Source organism: Euleptes europaea, chromosome 10 (assembly GCF_029931775.1).
Source record: "Euleptes europaea isolate rEulEur1 chromosome 10, rEulEur1.hap1, whole genome shotgun sequence".
Lineage (NCBI taxonomy): Eukaryota > Metazoa > Chordata > Lepidosauria > Squamata > Sphaerodactylidae > Euleptes > Euleptes europaea.
This window is the reverse complement of record NC_079321.1, coordinates 35,873,051-35,891,008: the sequence shown is the minus strand read 5'-3', so window position 1 is coordinate 35,891,008 and position 17,958 is coordinate 35,873,051. Positions and strand designations below refer to the sequence as shown.

The window sequence follows — 17,958 nt, the reverse complement described above, 5'->3', positions numbered from 1 at the left end:
TGCACTGATGCCTATGCAACCACAATAAGGATAGACAATCCCTGGTGAGGCCTGGAGATTTCAAAAGTAATAAAAAATGTCCAATAGATAGAGATCAGTTTAGGGATGCCAATCTCCAGGTGGCGCCTGGGGATCCCCCTGAATTACAGCTTATCTCCAGACTACAGAGATCAGTTCCCCTGGAGAAAATGGATGCTTTGGAGGGTGGACTCAATAGCATTGTACCCCAATGAAGTCCCTATCCTCCTCAGGTTCCATCTCCAAATCTCCAGGAGTTCCCCAACCTGGGTCTAGCAACGCTAACCCCACCCCCAATCCCCTGCCGGTGGCCGGGGAGAACCTTGCAACCCTAGATCACTTCCCCTGGAGAAAATGGCTGCTTTGGGGAGTGAATTCCAGGGCATTATACCCCACTGAGGTCCCTCCCCTCCCCAAATCCCATCCTCCCCAGGATCCACCCTGAACCTCCAGGAATTTCCCAACCCGGAGTTGGCAACCTTAACTACAGGTTGTCCTTTTTCTTTGCTGGACCAACATGTTTAAGAGACATACTTCCAGGCCCTAATTAAATTCTATTACATTTTTACCATAGGTTTCCTCCATGTCTTATGTGGCATTCAAGGCTCCTCACCCCCCTCCATTTTACCCTGTGAAATAGGTTAGGTTTGGGAGAGAAAGAGAGACTATCCCAGGGTCACAAAATAAGCTTCATGTTAAAGTAGGAATAGGAGGCTTTCCCAGTCCTAGGCCACTACTAGGTTTGCCAGGTCCCTCTTCACCACCGGCGGGAGATTTTTGGGGCGGAGCCTGAGGATGGCGGGGTTTGGGGAGGGGAGGGACTTCAGTGCCGTAGAGTTCAATTGCCAAAGCGGCCATTTTTCTCAGGTGAAATTATCTCTATCGGCTGGAGATCTGTTGAATTAGCAGGGGATCTCTTGCTACTACCTGGCAGTTGGCAACCCTAGCTACTACTCTAACCAGGACATAACTGCCTCTTAGTTCCCCCCAAAACTTTTTCTCAAAAGAGACACTTGGAGTATGTTCTATTGGTGGAACTTAGAGAAGGTTTACATTAACTAAAGGAAAAAGACACCACTACGTTATTGCCATCGAGAACAATGACTTTTTCCTTTAGTTCGAAGCCTATACTTACTTGAGAATATCACCATCACAATGTGAGCAAATCTATATAAAATAATAGTGCTTTCAGCGTACAATATGCTGCATTTGCTTTATACTGAACCACATTAAGAGATTGAGTTGACTAGGAAATCCGGGGGATGTTTTCACAAATTGCTTTGAGAATCACAGTCCAACTGATCCTTGATGTATCCCTGCTGAGATTTTTAGGATCTAAATCCTTAACTATTCAAGGTTAAGGATATAAGGACATATACATGCATAGAAGAATGCAATTTTAAATTAGTAACTGCAGAATCAGCATATTTTCTAATAAAATATATCAATATGTCAGAAGTCAGTTGAAATAAAAGTCATACCAATTAAAATGTAGTATTTAAAATGTTTTATGTAAATCCTTTTAAAAAAAGATTTGCTCCTTGTGTGTGTGTTAAGTGCTGTCAAGTCACTTCCGACTCATGGCGACCCTATGAATCAATGTCCTCCAAAATGTCCTCTTTGACAGTCTTGCTCAGATCTTGCAAATTGAGGGCTGTGGCTTCCTTTATTGAGTCAATCCATCCCTTGTTGGGTCTTCCTCTTTTCCTGCTACCCTCTTTTCCTAGCATGACTGTCTTTTCCAGCGATTCGTGTCTTCTCATAATGTGACCGAAATACGATAGCCTCAGTTTAGTCATTTTAGTTTCTAGGGAGAGTTCAGGCTTGATTTGATCTATAACCCGCTGGTTTGTTCTTTTGGCCGTCCATGGTATCTGTAACACTCTCCTCCAACACCACATTTCAAAAGAATCTATTTTCTTCCTATCAGCTTTCCTCAGTGTCCAGCTTTCATACCCATACATAGTAATAGGGAATACGATGGCATGAATTAACTTGATCTTGGTGGCCAGTGACACATCCTTTTGCCCCTTACCTGTGCGCAATGGACATGGTAGACAGCTAGTGTAGTGTAGTGCCAGAACACCCCCTGGGGCAGGTGCATATGTGGAGCATCTCCACCCCTTGCCAAGTATGTACTTTCAGTGCAGGCCATAATGATGTAATGCCAAAGCCCAGCTGGGAATCCTCAAAGCCATGACCTAGGATGGTCTTTAGGTTACTTCTACTTGAGATACTCCTGTAGGCAGGACTTGTAGGAAGGGCATCCCATGCTGGTAGAGGGGACAGACAACCAATCCAGTAGTCTTCTATTTATGAAATGTCAGCCTCTGAAGGACTGGAAAGGATCAAATCTGGACCAGTGACAACAATGGTTAATGTGAAGAAAATAGTCACCAGTTGCAGTAGTTCAATAAGAAGTATAGTATAAGGAACCAATGGTAGCTTCTGGTAGGCAAATATCTCCACTGTTTTAATAGGAAATACACTGGACATAGCCAATGGTTTCCCAGTACATTCTGAGATACTCAAAGGATTCACAAGTGATAGGGAAAACTCGATATATGATCTGCCCATGTACAGAATGCATTTATTGACAATAATGGATGAATTTGTGCATCCAACTAATTGAAAGAATATAGTCAGTTGGGTAGTTGTGACCCAAGATCAGTAGACTACTAGAGTCAAACTCTATGGATACCAAGACACTTCGGGATGGCTGACAATTTGTTATGATAATTCATGTCACAGGAAATCTACTGGAACCCATTATCCTAATGCAGAGCTTCTCAGCATAGCTGATGTATATGTATGTCTGATTTTAAAACTAACTTCGATATACAAACAGGCAGGGGTTTTTGTGACTGTACTCACCAAAGTCCTGACTTGGATGGCCCAGGCTAGCCTGATCTCATCAGATCTCAGAAGCCAAGCAGAGTTGGCCCTGGTTAGTGTTTGGACGGGAGACCAACAAGGCAGTCTAGGGTCACGACACAGAGGCACCTCTGAATGTCTCTTGTCTTGAAAACCCTATGGGGTTGCTATAAGTCAGCTGCAAGTTGATGGCGCTTTTCTCCACCACTCCCCATAACTGAGTACTGGCACCTCTTTTTCAGGGCTCTCCCAAGTGGAGGGGGGGGTGTAGCAATCAGTGCAGCTTTATATATAAGTATTGGTATTTTTGTGTTTACAAACAAACAACAACTTTGAAAACATGGGCCAGTAATAAATGGGATGGAGGACAAGATTTACACCAGCCTATTCAATCCACCATAAGAATAAACAAAAGGGTTGCTGAAATCTCTACACCAATATAGTAATACATGGCTGAAAATGGACTATATAACTTATGAAAATATGATGGACGAACAAGGGAATATAAAAACTTGGGAAACAATTAAAGAAGAAGGAAAGAGTATCCCATGGTTGTAATTTTGAATGGTAAGCTTCACGTATATTGTTATATTGTGTTTATACTTTAATGTTTTTTATGTTTGTGTTTGTTAAAAAATACAACTTTAAAAAACCAAAAAAAAAAAAAATCTACACACCAATGTATGCCACATAGACATACACTTAAATCATGATATCTGGGTGGTGAGGATGAAAGGATGAAAAATTATTTTGCTCCTCTCTTGCTTATCTTTTTCCCAGGCATATATTTCATTACACACATATGAATAGAGTTGTTGGATGGCACAAAGAAGAAGGAAGCCCTTCCCTTAGAAACACACACATACACACACAAACACACACACACAAGGGAATCTGCCCTCTCATCTTTCTCTCCACTTACCTCAGGCAACAAAGTGAAAAGGGAAGCACCTATCAGGGGCGTAGACTTTCCGATTTTCCAGGGGGGGCTGGGGCTTGGCCAAAAACATGACATCATAAGGAGGGGCCAGTGACATCACAGGGAGGGGCTTCCTTTTCCACTATCTATCGAGGCAGGACCATGGGGGATTTAGGGAGGGGCTCCCCAGAAATTTAGGGGGGCTTCAACAAATGATCTTCAGAAAGCTGAAATACAACTTTAACTTTTAATTAACAATGCAAACTGCTTCTTTATTTATATTTTCAAAATTACAGTACAATCAAGTGTTCTCCTAATCCCCTATTATGCCTTCTGCTGCTCCCACAAGCATCCTCTCCTGCCATATTCCACCTCTCCTTCCCAATTTCCCTTCACCTCCCCACCCCAATAATTGGCATGTGTTGGTATAATTAGTGGTAAACCTATAGAGATTGCATCATCTAGGTACAACCCACTCATTAATATGTAGCAATTCAAAATACTCTGCACTTAAATGACACATAAGAACACAAGAATGGCCATGCTGGATCAGACAGAGGTCCATCAAGTCCAGCAGTCTGTTCACACAGTATCCAACCAGGGGGGTCTAGGAAGCCTACAAACAAGACAACTGCAGTAGCATTATCCTGCCTGTGTTCCAAAGCACCTAATATAATAGGCGTGCTCCTCTGATCCTGGAGAGAATAGGTATGCATCATGACTAGTATTCATTTTGACGAGTAGCCATGAATACCCCTCTCCTCCATGAACATGTCCACTCCCCTCGGAAAGCATTCCAAGTTGGCAGCCATCACCACAGCCTGGGGCAGGGAGTTCCACAGTTTAACTATGTGTTGTGTGAAGAAATACTTCCTTTTATCTGTTTTGAATCTCTCCCCCGCCAGCTAGAGCAGATGACCCCGCCTTCTAGTATTATGAGAGAGGGAGAAAATCTTCTCCCTGTCCACTCTCTCCATACCATGCATAATTTTATAGACCTCTATTATGTCTCCCCTTAACCACCTTCTTTCCAAGCTCAACAGCCCTAAGCGTTTTAACCGCTCCTCATAGGGCAATTGCTCTAATCTCCTGATCATTTTGGTTGCTCTTTTCTACACCTTCTCAAGCTCTGCAATATCCATTTTTAGATGTGGTGACCAGAGCTGTACACAGTATTCCAAGTGTGGTCTCACTATAGATTTGTACAAGGGCAGTATAATAGCAGCAGTTTTATTCTCTATTCCTCATGTAATTACGGCCAGCACAGAATTTGCCTTTTTCACAGTAGCCGCACACTGGGTTGACATCTTCATTGTGCGATCCACTACCACCCCAAGATCCCTTTCTTGGTCTGTCGCTGCCAGCTCAGATCCCATCAGTGCATATGTGAAGTTGGGATTTTTTGCCCCAATATGTATCACTTCACACTTGCTCACATTGAATTTTATTTGCCATTTTAATGCCCATTCTTCCAGTTTGTACAGATCCTTTTTGAGCTCTTCGCAGTCTGATTTTAAGCACCCTAAATAATTTGGTGTCATCTGCAAACTTGGCCACCTTGCTATTCACCCCCAACTCCAGGTCATGGATGAACAGGTTGAAAAGCACCTGTCCCAACACAGATCCCTGAGGGACCCCCACTGCTCACATCCCTCCATTGGGAGAAGTGACCATTTATTCCTACTCGCTGCTTCCTGTTTTTCAACCAGCTCTCAATCTATAAGAGGACTTGTCCTCTTATCCCATGACTATGAAGTTTGCTTAGCAGTCTTTGCTTAGTAGACTTTGTCAAAGGTCTTTTTTTCAAAAAATTCTAGCTATGATACAACAGGAGGGTAGGACAAGACTGTACTCGGTCGGGGCCAAGCCGCGCTCTTGCAGCCGCTCCTGCACCAACTTTCTTTGGGAGAGGCTGCTAACTACACGTGTTGGCGAGCGAAGGAGAGCTGGGAAGGGTGGGGGTCATGAGGCGGGGGAGCAGAGGATCCCCCACCGCTCCTTACGCAGGGTGTGCAATGCAAGCCAGCATCCCCAACTTTGCACAAAGGCAGCATGGCGCTGGGGCTGCCCATTGCACCATTTCCTGCAGCTGCAGCAGACGATGCTCTCCACGGCCAGACCTGACGCTCTGCTCTCATTGTGACATCGGCAGCCTTCGCTTCTATTTATACTTCAGCTGCCAATGTAACTGAGCCCCTAGCGTGGGCACTGGTTCCCGGTTGGGGCTCAGCCCCCCCATTCCAAGTTTGGCGGGGGGATCGAGCCCCTGCACACACACCCTATAGTTTACACCTATGCCTATCACTATTTCCTCCATTTCTCAGCTTGTACATGGACATGGGCGGAGCATGCTCAACCAACCTGCCCCCCAAAGCAATGGATGGGGAGTCTCTGTGCACTTCCCATAGGCACCACTCACTGGATACTGAACAAACCCTCCCCATCTAACCCATATATATATATATATATATATATATATATATATATATATATATATATATATATATATATATATATATATATATATATATATATGGGCTCAGTAACATTCTTGCATTTTCTTGGAAAAGCTTTCAAAAACACTTCTATTTATGCCAGCTTTTAAAATAGTGAGCCATTTGATCGATCACATGGGGGGGGCCCTGAGCAATATGCTGTTATGTTGATGCTGAATAACAGTTGAGATGAGATGTTGCCAACTTATGGGCAGGGTAATGTGGCACAATGCCCCCAAAGAGGCAGCAATGGGGCCTGGAGCCATTCTATTACAGGTATGCAAAATTACCAAATCCACTTGCAAGATAAAGATCTTCTTTAAATAAGTCCCTTTAATAATAACATAGGAGCCATAGGTCTGGGAAAAGAGACAGTACTTCCTATCAGAAGTGCTAGGCATTTTTATGCACTACACAGAGCCAGGAAGAAGTGACCTTTTTATTTTTCTCTTGGGGCCTACAAAAAAGACCCCATTAATACAAGCTGACAAAATGCTATAAATGGCACCAATTTTATTCAACTGCATACACTTTAATAGGGGCCCAGAGGCTAGTTGGGTCCACAAATTGATGGCAGACTAATTTGGATTAGTCTAAAAAAGTAACCCATCCAATTCCTTACATACAAAAGGGATTTGCTGCAGATGCCTTGTTAAATCTGGAGATCCCAGATACTCCCTTATCCTTTTCACTAGACATCCAAGAAAATTAAGCAAGGAGACAACAAAAAAGGGATCTGTTTCCAGCCGTCCCAACTTCCATTAGCCTTCATTACAGCACTTTCATGGGCTCCTAGCTATGCCTTCTTCATCCAATTTTGCTTTCTTCCTCTATCAGGCATCAGAGCACAGACAGTATTTCCAAACTCCACCAAGAGGATCAAAGCAGGAATTTTAAAAGATACTAAAAGGTACCGAGCATCAACAGAAGACAACAACAGCAGAAGATCAGAAATCATTTTTTTATAAAGCAAGACTCAAAATACATGACAGGGAGAATCTGGGTTTCTTTTCTTTTTTTAAGTGTTTTGAAGACATGTGTTGAAGACCTATGGCTTCTTTCACTTGTTCCTTAAACATAATTCCTTGGCCAGACACAAGTTATAAATTTATGCCCATTCAAATACCTATATTATAAAGGAAGCAATTATTCAATTAATAAGCCACAAACATCCATACATTTTCCTATGTTTATCTTGAGGGAAGAAATTTTGTTTGCCTTTTGTGTGCAAAAACATACAGCCTCTTATGTTAAGTTCCCATTGACTTTAATAGAGCTGGATCCCCTCATACCATTAGATTGCAAGCTAGCTCATAATTAATCTGTTTAAATCCCATTGACTCAGAAAGGATTTAAGCAGCCACCAGCATGCAGCACTGTGGTATTCATGGATGCAAAATGAAGAGGGAAAGATGACTTAAAGACCCTCATGGTAAAATGAACCATTAAGTCAATACATATTTAAGACATTTCGCACAGGAATAATACAGTATGCGTACTTTCGTAAAAAGCATTTCATTTGACATTGAATAATGGATATAGTTTTTAAAATGAACACATACCTGCCAGCGAGATGTCAAAGAGGCAAAGCAGAGAGGAAGAACAGTGCCCAGCTTACCAAGCTCGGGGCTGAGGAAAACAAAAATAATGTCCAACTCTAAAAGAAGGCTACTGCCCCTGCCCTCCCATTTATGGGCAGCCATGATGCTATATATAGAATCCATTGAGTTGCTTCCACAAACCAGAGATGTGTCTAATAAGCATTAAAGTGTGATTTCAGTAAAAGGACATTCCCCAGGTTACTACACATGTTAGCCTGGTACCCTCTTATGGTGGAATGAGCAATAAATACAAGCATTCTCTGTTGGCATGCTTAAATTAGTATTCTGTGTTATATGTAAAAATTGTCCTGAGGAAGAATAAAGGATTTTTTAAAAAATGCCCTTATTATCCAGTTGACGAATTTACAGTGATAACGGTTAAAAAAGACCCACGACGGGTCATTAAGTTTTAAAAATCTTATTAGTGCCGACATGAGATCTCTCTGGTGCCTTGAGCTGTAAACTGATCCTCCCCAAAGTCTCTTTAAGGGCTGCCTGGATTATAAAAAAAATGTTGTTGCCATATGTGAAGCCATATCATCTAAGTTATAAAAAGCCTTGTTAACATGGGAAGAAATCAAAGCCAGCTTCTCTGATCACTGCTTCGTTCTGCTTCCAAAGTGTCGACTGTCTGGTCTTTGGTATAGCTCTTGTGCACTTGCTAATAGAATGAAGTTTTTGGTCTGTTACACAAAACAGTGTCAAAAATGGTGTAGAAAGAATACTACCAAAAAAAAAAAAATACAAGGAGATTTAACCATGTGCTTAAGGCTGAAATTCTTAAAGCAACTTATTCAGAAGCAAGTACAGTTGCAGTCAAAGGGACTTAAATGTGAGTAAACCAAGGTATGGGGAGCAACTCTTCTGTATCAAACATTAGACTTTAAAAAGCTGAGAAGTCTAGCCGAAGTGTATCCTGTGGTAGGTAAAACTTCCACAGTAGAGAGTAAGAAGAAATCTCTGATTTCAAGGCAACAAGATAACATAGCAACTAATGTGGGAGTAGAGGCAAGATTCAAGGAGGGGTTGAGAAAGACAACAATATTCTCAAGAGTTTATGGTATCCAGCATAAACCAAACTGCTTTCTTTGAAAATTAAAATGAATACACATGAAGCTGCCTTATACTGAATCAGACCCTTGGTCCATCAAAGTCAGTATTGTCTACTCAGACCAGCAGCAACTCTCCAGGGTCTCAGGCAGGGGTCTTTCACACCACCTACCTGCCTAGTCCCTTTAACTGGAGATGCCGGGGATTGAACCAGGGACCTTCTGTATGCCAAGCAGAGGCTCTATCACTGAGCCACTCCATTTATATTTACACAATCTAAGTTACAGCTGATAACATATGATGCTTGGAGCAAATTTTTAGAGCCCGTCGCTGGGATAATGCCATATACTATCCCCCCCCCAAAAAAAAACTTGATGAGGAAAACAACACAGGCAGCCATTTGTACCCTATGTAAATGAAGCTCTCAGCTCCATTGGACATTGCATATCATTGATGGCAAAGGCAATTCCAGGCCATCATCACATTTTTTTTACTAAGCACAGAACCGACAAGCCAAGGCTATGGTCCATGATCCAAAGCCTATGTGAACTTTGGTCATGCAGCAGAGCTTCTGAAACCCCTCCACTGTCTGCTACACTGCTCAATAAAACCTCTCTCAAAAGGCAGGAGAACGCTGACAGCAGCCCCCAAACAGTGCTAAAAAGTGAGGTGAGAAAATAGAAATCTTGGAGTGCACAATGAACAGCTTCTGTGCTCTCTTGGCATGCTGTGGCTTGTTGACAGAAATACTATGGTTGTAACTTTGTCGTGAGTTTTTAATGTGTTGTGCAGCTTCTGTGCAACATTTTGCACATGGCAGTATAAATAATAGTAGGCATTTGCTGATCAAACAATCGACTAGTCACATGCCTCAGTGTATACTTGTTATTTAACATGGAGGCCCAAGCCATATAGACGGATGGAAGCCATTTCACCATGACCCATTTTCTTATTTATCTCTAATGTCTGCACACACGCCACCAAACTCTGGAGTTTTAGGTGTAGAAGTAAACAAAGAGGAACACAGGATGAAAACACAGCAAAAAGGAGAAATTGCCTGAAATGGAAAATATGTGGTTATACAAGTCTATCTCTCTCCATATTGTACCCTAAATTCAAATTCAAATTTATTAATACAGTCAGTCAGACCAGTAAAAAATTATACAGCAATAAACTTCAGCAAGAACAATATAAAAGCGGCTTTAAAAAAAACATATATTTTATATATATATATATATATATATATATATATATATATATATATATATATATTAAGAACACTTTACATAAAAAAACAAGGTGGAGTGAGGCACAGTAAGTGCAGATAGCATCATTTAAGCAGATGATTTACAAAGCTTCATAATCACAGCACAATATTTGGTGACAGCTTAACAATATCCTAACTCTATCCACTGAGTCCCAGCCAGGATATTTTGCCAACAACGGGAAGATCTAAATATTGTCGAAGGCTTTCACGGTCAGAGTTCATTGGTTCTTGTAGGTTATCCGGGCTGTGTAACCGTGGTCTTGGTATTTTCTCCGAAGTTTCGCCAGCAGCTGTGGCAGGCATCTTCAGAGGAGTAACACTGAAGGACGGGAAGATCATTTCATATATTGTACCCTATTTTCTTCATGTTGTTCTAAATATAAATCTTCTATATATTCCCAGAAATAACATAGGACTTCAGCCAACATAGCACTTTATGACTCCAGGTAATTAAGTCACATTTCATGTACTGGCTGTTGCCAGCTTAATTGATGCTGAACTGTATCTGCATATCTCTTGAAGGAAAAGAAAAAGAACACTTGTATCAGTGGCATCATCTGAATACATGATTTTATCATTAAGTCTATTACAGGTTTTTAAGCGTAAGCCATTATATTATGTTGCCCTATCATGTGCCTGCATCACACTGGCTAGTTTTCAACTGCATTCATGCCTTCCACAACCATAGCTATGGGCATACTCAACTACTCTAGCATCAGGAAATGAGTACATGCCCAAAAGGGTCATACTGACTTGTTTGAGGTTGATGCAACAGACACCTGCAAGGAACCGTACACCACGATGCTCACTTCTTCCTCCCAGCTCCTTGGTAGCTCTCAGGACACATTTCTTTTTTGAACTGTACAGCATGTTCTTCCCCGTGTTGTAAGGTCAGCTGTAAATGCATTGACAAGCAAAAGCAAAAGCAAAAAAAACAAACAGGTAATAAAGGTCTTCAAATACGAGATCTTTAAAACTCCAGCGTGTTTCATTTGCAGGAAGTAATGGTAAGATTTTAAATACATAAGAAGGAGATAGATTTGACCCTCTGAAGCATCAGAAATGATTTTGTTAGCTGCCTGATCAAATCTGGTCAAGTATTTTTAAAGCATTAATTTAATCAGAATGAGAAAAAATAGAATGTAAGACAAAACTTTAAGGGGGGGATTTATGTAAAGTGAATAAAGTTGTAATTAATGTAGTTATTATCTGTGGAATGTAAGGTGGTCTTCATTGTGTGTATTAAGCTTTATTTTAAAATTGTCCTCAAATTTCATAATCCAGCTTTATTACTGTTGTACGTAAAATGTTTCGCTGAATTTTTCTCAAATTGTGTAATGCTACTTCATAGTAGCTCGGTTCACATGTTACAGTGAACGTATGTACATTCTGCCTGTATGTTTGTTTATTCATTTTATTAGTCTTATAGCACACCCTCCCCAGCAAAAGCCGGGCTCAGGGCAGCTCACATAATAATATAAATACACAATAAAACATCATAAATTATTAAAACAATAATTAAAACCAGCCTTATATAATCATTAAAAATCATATATATCTCATAAGAACATAAGTAAGGCCCTGCTGGATCAGACCAAGGCCCATCAAGGCCAGCAGTCTGTTCACACAGTGGCCAACCAGGTGCCTCCAGGAAGCCCCCAAATAAGACGACTGCAGCAGCACCATCCTGCCTGTGTTCCAAAAGCACCTAATATAATAGGCATGCTCCTCTGACACTAGAGAGAATAGCACATTTAATTGTGACATTAGGCCCAGTAGGGCCTGCTGGTAGTCTAGGTAAGATGCAGAACCTGCAGGTAAGACGGAAGCATTCAGGTAGGGTGGAGTAGGGTAGGGACCCCTCAACCACAGGCCTGGTGGAATAGCTCTGTCTTACAGGCCCTGCTAGAGTTGCCAACCTCCAGGTAGCTAAACAAACAAAGTGAAGCACTGAAAGCACACTGTGTATGTACAGAAAATCCTTTTATCTATGTAATAATAATAATAACTAGCAATTCAACCCTCTGTAACATTTACAGAACATATGCAATTAGCAAGGGGGCTGTAGTGTGGAGGCAGGCAGCTCTCCAGAGCAAACATGAAAATCCGGAGTGGATTTCAAAATGAATGAACTTCTTCAGGATTGAAGTACGTTGTGCCAAGATATATAGTTCATTCACATAAGCCGCATAAAATGATAGGAATTACTTTATCCCGAATTACTTTAACCTCCAGGTAGCAGCAGGAGATCTCCTGCTATTACAACTAATCTCCAGCCGATATAGATCAGTTCCCCTGGAGAAAATAGTCGCCTTTGGCAATTGGACTCTATGGCATTGAAGTTCCTCCCCGCCCCAAACCCCGCCCTCCTCAGGCTCCGCCCTAAAAACCTCCCACCGGTTGTGAAGAGGGACCTGGCAACCCTAGGCCCTGTACAGCTGTTTGTAAGAAGGAACCAACATGCATTTGCTTTACAAATTAAACTGGAGACTGTAATGCCCAGATATAAGGGCTGGTATAAAATACTATGTACTCATATGCACACACATGGACGCTTTGGGAAGTTGGCATCCGGGAGCCATGAACCAACAATCATGTTCTCTGTGCTTGGTACAGCCTTTCACCAGTAGAGAAAACAGTGTCTTTGAATTACCTTCATCTTTAGGAATGTGGTTTCTAGTTACTAAGATCACAAGACCTAGAACTTGCTTAGAGACAGCCTTTGGCCAATATCTATAGGTTATGCTAATTAGAGTGAAGTAGACACCTAATGTGCATTGGTGCTTTTGTGAATCAATCTGCTTGTCAGCAGCCATGGGCCTGCCCCATGCGAATGCATAAATAATTCTGAGCTTCCTTTGTTTCTCAGGTGAGTAACTCTGCATCTTATTTGTGGGTTAGTTCACCCCAGGTCTGTGTTTAGCTAAATAAAGAACTGTTGCTCTTTTTAATCTCCTCCTAGTTGTGTTCATTGGACTCTATAAGACAACCAGGGCACTTCAAGACCAGTACCAGGCTAAAATGGAGTTTGTGTCACACATTCAGGTGTACATGTGTTGTCTGTAACGTGAGAATTACTCAACACACACATAAAGAACAATCAAGTGTATCCTGTACCTGGATTGTACATAAGGTTGCCAGGTCCTGCTTCGCAACCAGTGGGAGGTTTTGGGGATGGCGCCTGATGAAACTGTTGTGATGAAACATAAATATAAAATAATTATCAGCACTTTTAAAAAATATTAGGTAGTTTCTACAAACGTAAATGATTCAGTAAACAGTCACTCTAGAGTCCAAATTGTAATTTTTTTTAAGTAAACATAAGAGGTAGATATACCTCATATCTGTGCAAGTCACTGTAAAAGGAGTTTTAACATTAAAAAAGAGGTGATATCTAATTGATTCAATATAGATGCACAACTGATGAAATCATGGGTGCACAAGCACAAAAGCAGCATATACTCTAGTCGCCATTTATATGATATATTGTGACTGTGTAGATGCATATTTATGCTCAATAGGTTACTTTAATACCTTGATTGTGACTGAGTGGGGGGTATGTGCCTTCACCAGTGATTGAGAAGGTTCTGTATACTGACTGCACAGACATAAAAGCTACTGCAAGCTGCAACCCTGAAGATAAAAATACAGCTTGTTTTCCGGGGCTCGACCTGCCGTGACCATGTAGCATATTAAGTAATGTATGCAAAAAAGCCTTGTAAGCAACTAACCAGACAGATGCAAAGCTGCTCAAAAGGGCATCCAATGCAAATGTTAAGCAAAAGAGAGAGGTGATTTGATCAAGGCTTTGACTTGCATTAAACTATCAGTTTGATTACCGAAAGCTCAGCTAGAGATCACATTTGGGAGAGAGCTGCAATCATGAGTGCCTTCTACTGACAGATCACTGGATCCCACCCCAGAGATTTATACTCTCTTCTTATGAAGGGCAAAGAGGAACTGATTCAGAAAGGTCTTGTCAGTCAACCTTGTGATCCACAGCAGCCAGCAAATGTGGCACATTTGAAAATGAACTTAATTCTTCTGAGGAGGTTATGTGGACTGCAAAATATGCCACTGGGGAAGTGGAGTAGAGTGGGAAGAATTCTTATTGTAAGTTTATCCTTCCTTGATCCTGGAGTGCAAAAGATCTATAATTGTATGAATCACATCTGGTGGAAATACAAGGGCAGGCTGTGTGGTATTAATCTACCTAGCACATTTTTAGCCTATTCTTTTGCAACTGGGCTCACAACAGCATATATGGTTCTTTCCTATTTTATCCTCAAATCACCCTATGAGGTAACTTTGGTTGGGAGTGTATAACTGGCCCAAGATAACTTAGTTCGCTTCATGGGGTATAGGGACATAGCACTGGGTCTTCCAGATATTAATATTACCCTCTAATTACTACACCGGTTCCTTAATAAGCCACCAGAAAGTGTCCCAGATGTCAAAGGTTCACCAAAAAATCTGAAAGACAATGCTTTTACTTCCTGCTCCTTTGTTGGGAGCTTTGTGGTGCAAGCCATTCAGAATGGTGATGAAGGGGGGGAGCCTGAGCAGGCCTGTCTTGAGCTATGCTGGGCAAGCTGCTGAGAGCAGCAATGGTGGGTGGGAAGCCTCGGTGGGCCTGCCTGGAGCCATGCCAGGTGAGCCTTTGAAAGTAGTGATGATGGAGGGGGGCAAAGCCTCAGTGGGCCTGCCTGGAGCCATGCCAGGTAAGACACTAAGAGCAGCAATAGTGGGAGGCAAACCTGATTGAGCTGCCTGGAGCCGTGCCAGGTGAGACTCTGAGAGCAGCCTCATTGGGCCCTGCAATGGCGGCAATGGCGGTTATTAGGGTGGGAAGCATAAAGAGAGAGAGAGAAATAGTCATGGGGTGGTGGGACAGACAGACAGACAGACAGAGACAGAAAGAAAGAAAGAAAGAAAGAAAGAAAGAAAGAAAGAAAGAAAGAAAGAAAGAAAGAAAGAAAGAAAGAAAGAAAGAAAGAAAGAAAGAGTGATGGGGTTGGAGAGGCAGAAAGAGAGAGTGCTGGGGAGGCAGAAATGAGAGAGACTGATGGGGTGGGGGCAGAAAGAGAGAATGGCAGGCATGGGGGAGACAGTAAGAGAAGGGGTGGCAGGGTGGAGAAACAGTGAGAGGTAGAGAAGTAGGGGGAGTTATATAGCAGCCAGTAACAACTAAGTTAGCCATATCACTGACAGTTAAATTTCATTTTAGTAAATGACACACTACCATAGATTTTACAGAACTCAGTACCATGAATGGAGTTGTCAAACAGCAACTCCCTGTCCTTCCCTGAGTCCCTCCTCAAAACTACAAATTGGGAAGACTGTGAGGCCACCAAGAATAGTTATCTTCCCTTTTTACCTACTACATTATCCCACTGTTCCTCTAAGGTGCTCATAGCTCCTCCAGAAAAACTCTGTAAAATGGGTTATGTTGAATAAGAGTGGCTCCCCCAAGGTCACCCAGTGATCATCATGACAGAGTGCATAGCTGAACCCAAACCTCTCCAGTCCAACACTCTAACCACAATACCATACAGGCTCTCTTTTAAAAGGAAAACTAAAGCAAACTCCATGTACAATTTCATCCATCACCACCTCCCAAATACGCCACACGCCCACAGACAAAATTGCCTAGATTGGTTTAGCTTTCTTGCCAATAAATACTCTATGGGGCTTTATCTAAATGGTTTCCAAACCCCCTGAATAGCTTTCCAATTGAATTTAACAAAAATAATCTTTTCCCTCTCTCTCTCTACAACTCCATCTGCCATCTGGTTTCATAACTGATAAAACTTTCAAATAGCGGTAATACTGTATTAAATCACAGACTGGTTCCACCAAACTTTCCAATTTGCTGTCCTTACTCCAGCAACTTTGTTTTCTTCCTTTCTCTTTTATGAGCAAAAGGGGAAACATGATAGCTTACTGCAAGGTATTTGCCAACAAAGAAGTAGTCTACTAGATTACAATGTGGACTGATCATATGCAATTCTGCTTCATAGAGGAATTAATCTTTAGATACTTTTGATTGTGTCCGCATTAGCAGTAGCCTAAAGCATCAAGACAACATGACTTGGATAGCCCAGGCTAGCCTGATCTTATCAGATCTCAGAAGCTAAGCAGGGTCAGCCCTTGTCAGTATTTGGATGGGAGACCGCCAAGGAATACCAGGGTTGCAACACAGAGCCAGGCAATGGCAACATACCTCTGAATGTCTCTTGCCTTGAAAGCCCTACTAGGGGTCGCCGTAAGTCAGATGTGACTCGACCGCAAACAAAGCATCAAGAATCTATTATAGGGGTTATCCAAGAGTGTACGCCTTGCTTCATTTGCTATTTCCATAGTTCTTAAGATTAAAACAGGCAAGATGCTGAATTTCCATGGTCAGATATTCCATCTCTTTAAATAGCAGTATTGGAAGGGCAGGGAATTGGATTGGGATCATGGTGCTGCTTAAGTGGTCTAACTCTTCTCCTTGTGCTCTTTTCCTGATATTGATAGGCTTCATGGAGATACTACATGCCACAAATAAGTAAAATGGGGCAAATAGGATATCCAGAGGTCATACTGGGAAAAAAGCACTAGTCTGAGGGTTAAAGTCTTCTTTGCCCAGCACCCCTTCCCCTACCGCAATTTTTCATGGGCATTTCTATCTATTGCATTTTTACCATGTTTCTCCAAGGAGCTCAGGGTAAAAATATACCCACCCACACTGCTTGCAAACTTTCCCAGAAACCAGGTTTGGGAAAGATCTGAGCAAATCATGGGAAAATTAGGGATGACACTGGGGAAAACATTTCCAAACCCCCCATCTACCCTTTTCTCTCTTTTGGGTATTTAATTATAGACATTTTCTCCATAGCTCTATCAACAGAAATAATTAATTAGGGGGGTGCACCATTTTTCCGGTATTTTTCGGGTTCGGGTTTAATAGACCTGGACATTTTTGAAAAATCCAGAAAAGCTGAATACTTAATGTTCTTTTATTATGAGTCACTTCAAACCTTTCCATCATATCAGCATCTGTGCTCAAATTTGGGTATCTCACTGTTTGTCCCCAAGAACCCAATAGAGAGCTCATAAAATGGTGCATTACAAGAGCTTCCACATTCACTGTCTACTGAAGTAAACAGGATGTATAATATGAGCACCATTGTGCAAACAGGGCTCTGAATGGTACATGGATATCTTCTTTCTCAAAAGAGAACGGGAAAGGTTTTAACTCCGCTAACACCTTTTAGGCTTGATTCTCTTCTTCTGTCTGTCACTCTCTGAGACATACATTTATCCGAGATACATGGTTGTCATCTCTTACGTCTCAACTGTCTGCAAAGATTATTTAACCAGAGAAGAGAAATGACACGATGTGATTGAAATGACAGGACTCTAATAAACACAAATAGAAGATTACCACTGGCTGGGAATTGAAATTCTCCATCTATATTGGCTTATAGACAACCTGCTACAGCCTAAGCCTTTCCGTTTCTTATTTTAACAAGTGAAGTGCCCATCATTAGGAAGGGGAGAGTGTACAAAGAAAAATCACACCCTCAACAGAGTTCTCACTAGTGAGAGCCAGGTCACCTGGTGTGAGGGCTGAAGTTCAGGTTTTCCTCTGTTTCAGCTGCCTAATCTTCAGGAAGGAGGTAATCCAGTGTCTGCACGGCCCATTTGAGACTATATGTAGGTGCTCACAATTGAATGCTCCTCCACATC

General features: G+C 41.7%; 1 protein-coding gene across 1 annotated transcript in view; it reads right to left on the bottom strand.

Moving 5' to 3' along the window:
- Positions 1 to 7,997, bottom strand: part of MYOM2 (myomesin 2) — a 96,405-nt gene extending 88,408 nt beyond the window's left edge. Inside the window, exon 1 of the mRNA XM_056856264.1 lies at positions 7,869 to 7,997. The gene's annotated coding sequence lies outside the window, so the exon portion shown is untranslated. The remainder of the gene's footprint in view (positions 1 to 7,868) is intronic.
- Positions 7,998 to 17,958: the final 9,961 nt, after the last annotated feature.